General features: G+C 34.6%; 1 pseudogene; it reads right to left on the bottom strand.

Moving 5' to 3' along the window:
• Positions 1 to 1,814: 1,814 nt before the first annotated feature.
• On the bottom strand, positions 1,815 to 2,197 carry LOC101971266 (SKA complex subunit 2 pseudogene; annotated as a pseudogene).
• Positions 2,198 to 5,236: the final 3,039 nt, after the last annotated feature.

A 5,236-nucleotide genomic window follows, 5' to 3' on the forward strand; every position in this document is an offset into this window, starting at 1 on the left:
ATCTCTTGGCAAAGTTACAGAATTTCTTTTAGTATTTATTGCTATATAGTTCCATTAGAGAAAAATTCTGTTTTTCTTAGGAGGGATCTAAATTGTATTTGTTATTTATTTTTGTATGTTATAAAAATACCTCTAATTCTATTTATTTATTTTAAAATTTAAAATTTAAGAATTGTTTATTTATGAAATTGCCACTTAATATTTTTGGATTGCAATTGACCACAGGTACCTAAAACCACAAATTACAGATTAAAGAGGAGAACTACTGTACTTATGTTCAGCCCAATCTTAACTACAAAACTGCTGTACATGCCTCTCTTCTCCCCAACTGTGTATAGCTTCAGCATTTCCAAGAACAATGATAATAATTTTTTATTGATTATTCAATAATCTTATAAAGATTTGTCAGATGTGTATGTACTTCTGTTATAAATAGCTCTATAATTCTTTCTTTTCTTTTTCTTTTTTTTTGAATATTGAAGATTGAACTGTGAGCCTTACACATGTGCTTAGGCACATGCTCTACCACTGGACTATGTCCCACATTTTTCTTTGTTTGACAGTATTTTGGGTTTTTTATTTTTTAAAAATTTTCAGTGTTGCTGACTGAATACAGGTCCTTGAACATGCTAGGCAAGCATTATACCACTGAGCTACTTTTCCAGCCCTGTCCCTATTTTGGACAATTACCTTATTGCCTGTAGTTATTTAAAAATAAGTAGGGAAATGGGCTCACACTTACAAAATTTACTAGTAGCAGACATGTGCTCCAATGTAGATCTCATATACATCTATTTATTTATCTATTTATTGATCTATCTATTTATTTATTTGTTTATAGAAAAGGTCTTGCTGTGTTGCCCAGGCTGGCCTTGAACTTGGAATCCTCCTGTCTCAGCCTCCTGAGCAGTTAGAATTATAGGCATGCACAACTGCACCTGGCTTTCTTTTGTATAGAATGAACAATTACAAGACTAGCAATGTAGCTAGGGATGTAGTGGTAGAGCACTTGCCTAGGTTGTGCAAGGCCCTGGGTTCAATCCCTAGAGTTGTAAAGAGAAAAAACAATTACAAATATAGGCTGAAAGAGAACAAAGGGGCAATCGAAATAAAACAGCATCTGAAGACAAGCTCATGTTGCTCAACATTTGGATGCAGAAAGAATAAGGAACAAATAAATAAAAGCCAGCCTATCACAAGAAAGCCAGCTTATTACATTATCTAGATTTTGTGAGAGAGTACACATAATATATTAATGATCTCATCAATAATGATTCACATCTGCAATAAAAATTTCCTAAAATAAATTTATACACCTATATATTTTAATAATACAAATATTTTCCCTATTTTTTAATTTCTAAAGCATGATTATTCACACATTGACAGACTAAAATGTACAGAAACATTCTTTTATGATAAGCCAGAGCATGTACATTATCCCAATTATACAAACAGAAAACAGGTCTAAAACAGTGTTAAAGGACTTCCTTAGGAAAATTATAAAAGAAAGTGCTGGTGTGTGTGTATGTGTATATATATATATATATATATATATATATATATATATAATCTGTATATATATATATATGTGTGTGTATATAAATTTGCATTATGTATATTTAAATCCCTTTTTCCCATTCCATTCTTTTGGCTAAATTTTATACAAATAATATCTGTCGTTATATTTTCATTTTCCACACATATTAAAGACATCAAAGATATCACTATCCTTTCACTAAGCCAAACCTCCTTCTTCTTTACCACCTCTAGATCAACTGCAACCCTGATTTCTTCATTAAAGTTCCCTTTTGCTACTCCATTTCTTGGTAAGTCTTGGTAAGCATGTGAGATTTTACTTTCTCTGTCATAGTTTTCTGTTTTTCAATGAGTGGTGACAGATCCAGGTCTGTTTACCTTTGTAGTTTTCTTATTATGGTCACAGTCTCATTCAAAGTAGCATAAATGTGGCTTGTAATCCTTTTCTGCCCAAACCAACTGGCTTAAAACATGCGTATAAAGTTTGATAGTGAGACTTTAATGCTGACAATTTCCTTAAGACTGTAACTGATATTTTCTGGCTTGAGGAATCAGGATGATTAGTCTTGATTTTATATTCCAGCCTATACTCAATGTAATCCAGATCAGAGTCAGCTTTCTGGAACATCAGTTCAAGCTTACCAATATCCACCTCCATGTTGAATCCCTACAATTCTATTTAGAATCTATCTTTAATTTTGTATAAATTATAGAGGAAAGTGTTGTTTCTTTTAGCTCTTTAAAGATGTCATTGCATTTTTGGCTAGCTTTCATTGTCTCTCATGTGAAATCAGACATATTTCTTATTGTTTGTATCAGCTTTTGTTGCTATGACCAAAATATTCAACAAGAACAACTTATAAGAGGGAAAGTTCCAGAGGTTCCATTCATTCTGGGCTAGGTCCATGGGCCCAAGGTGAGTCAGAATTTCATGGCAGGAGATAATGGGAGAGGAAAGCTGCTCCCCTCACAGCTGCCAGGATGCAGAGAAAGAGGGGAAGGGGCCAGAGGGAAGATGAACCCTTTTAGGGAACAATCCCAGTGATCCATCCTCTCCAGCCATGCCCCACCTGCCTACAGTTACCATCCATTCAGTCTGGATGTTTACAGCTCTCACAAACCAATCATTTTATTTCTGAATGTTCCCTTAACACAGGAGCTTGTAGGAGACACCTTATATCCAAACCATAGCATCATTGTTTCCTTACACATAATGTTTCTGCTTTCTCTGACTGCTTTTAATATTTTTGTGCCATCTTTGGCTCTCAGCAGTTTGACTAAGGTGTATATTGCTATTTTTTTAGTTTCTTTTTTTATTTTTATTTTTTTGTGTGTGTGTTTATTTTCATTTGGGGATATTACAATTCCTGATTCTGAGGGTTGAAGTTTCTTTTTTTTTTTTTTTGAACAAGTTTTTGAAACTCTTGACCATCATATCTTTTTATATTTCTTCTGACACATTTTCTATTTATCAAGGAGGCAATTATCTGGAAAAATAAGAGACACAGAATATCTAAAGCAATCCTTAGTAGGAAGAGTGAAGCAGATGGCATCGCTATACCAGACCTTAAACTATACAACATAGCAATAGTAACAAAAACACCATGGTATCAGCACCAAAACAGATTGATAGACCAATGGTACAGAATAGAGGATACAAAGACTAACCAACAAAATTACAATTATCTTATATTAGACAAAGGTGCCAAAAACATGCACCTGAGAAAAGATAGTATCTTCAACAAATGGTGCTGGGAAAACTGGAAATCCATATGCAACAAAATGAAATTAAACCCCTATCTCTCACCATGCACAAAACTTAACTCAAAATGGATCAAGGACCCAGGAATTAAACCAGAGACTCTGCATCTAATAGAAGAAAAAGTAGGTCATAATCTTCATTATGTGGGATTAGGCCCCAACTTCCTTAATAAGACTCCTATAGTGTAAGAATTAAAACCAAGAATCAATAAATGGGATGGAATCAAACTAAAAAGTTTCTTCTCAGCAAGAGAAACAATCTGTGAGGTAAACAGAGAGCCTATATCCTGGGAGCAAATTTTTACCCCTCACAAATCAGATAGAGCACTAATCTTTAGGGAATATAAAGAACTCAAAAAGCTAAGCACTGAAAAAAACAAATAACCCAAGCAATAAATAGGCCAAGGACCTGAACAGACACTTCTCAGAAGAGGATATACAATCAATAAACAAATATATGAAAAAATGTTCATCATCTCTAGCAATCAGAGAAATGCAAATCAAAACTATAAGATATCATCTCGCTCCAGTCAAAATGGCAGCTATTATGAAGACAAACAACAGTAAGTATGGGCGAGGATGTGGGGAAAAAGGTACATTCATACATTGCTGGTGGGACTGAAAATTGGTGTAGCCAGTATGGAAAGCAGTATGGAGATTCCTTGGAAATCTGGGAATGGAACCACCATTTGACCCAGCTATCTCTCTCTCCTTGGACTAAACCCAAAGGACTTAAAAACAGCATACTACAGGGACACAGCCACATCAATGTTTATAGCAGCACAATTCACAATAGCTAAACTGTGGAGCCAACCTAGATGCCCTTCAGTGGATGAATGAATTAAAAAAATGTGGCATATATACACAATGGAATTTTACTCAGCATTAAAAGAGAATAAAATCATGGCATTTACAGGTAAATGGACGGTGTTGGAGAAGATAATGCTAAGTAAAGTTAGCCAATCCTCCCAAAAGCAAATGTGGAATGTTTTCTCTGATATAATGAGGCTGACTCATAGTGGGATAGGGAGGAGGAGCATGGGAGGATTAGATAAATTCTAGATAGTGAAGAGGGGTGGGAGGGAAAAGGAGGGGGCAGTGGATTAGCAAGGATGGTGGAATGTGATAGACATCATTATCCAAAGTACATGTATGAAGGTTTGAATTGGGTGTCAACATACTTTATATACAAACAGAGATATGAAAAATTGTGGTATATATGTGTAATAAGAATTGTAATGCAAAAACCCTACAAAGTACATGTATAAAAGCATGAATTGGCATGAACATACTTTATATACAAAGATATGAAAAAATAAACTCTATATGTGTAATAAGATTTGCAATGCATTCCGTTGTCGTGTATTAAAAGAAATAAAATCAATTATAAAAAATGTGTATCAAACTTTTTAATATTGTTCAACAGTCCATGGACTATGTTCCAATTTTCCACTTTTCTTTTTCCTTTTAGTTCCAGTTTGGATAACTGATGTGGCTTCAAGTTTGCTACTTGTTTTTTCTGTTGCTAATAGTATTCTCTTACATTCATAACACGCATCCTTCATTGCTTATACTGTATTTTTCATTTTTGACAGTTCACTCAAGTTCCTTTTTATAGTCTTCTTTTCTTCTGAAATCCTTTGACTATTCCTGCATGTTGTCTACCTTTTCTACTGAAGTCTGTCTTCTTGCTAATGCTCTGCTTTCAGCCTTTGGTATACAATGCCTTGCATTTAAGGAAAGTTTACAGTGCCTTGAGGAATTCCTCTCTGTCTTCCTGTCTTACTTCAGGCTTCAGTTGCAATTAATGCCCTAGATAAAGGACCAGACTTTTACAGACAGATTTCATTCATCTTTTCTGCTCTGATTCCAGTCTTCATTGGGATGTTGCCTTGCACTTAGGGGTGTCCTCACATGCTTCAGGGATATCGCTCTC

Source organism: Ictidomys tridecemlineatus, chromosome 9 (assembly GCF_052094955.1).
Source record: "Ictidomys tridecemlineatus isolate mIctTri1 chromosome 9, mIctTri1.hap1, whole genome shotgun sequence".
Classification (NCBI taxonomy): domain Eukaryota; kingdom Metazoa; phylum Chordata; class Mammalia; order Rodentia; family Sciuridae; genus Ictidomys; species Ictidomys tridecemlineatus.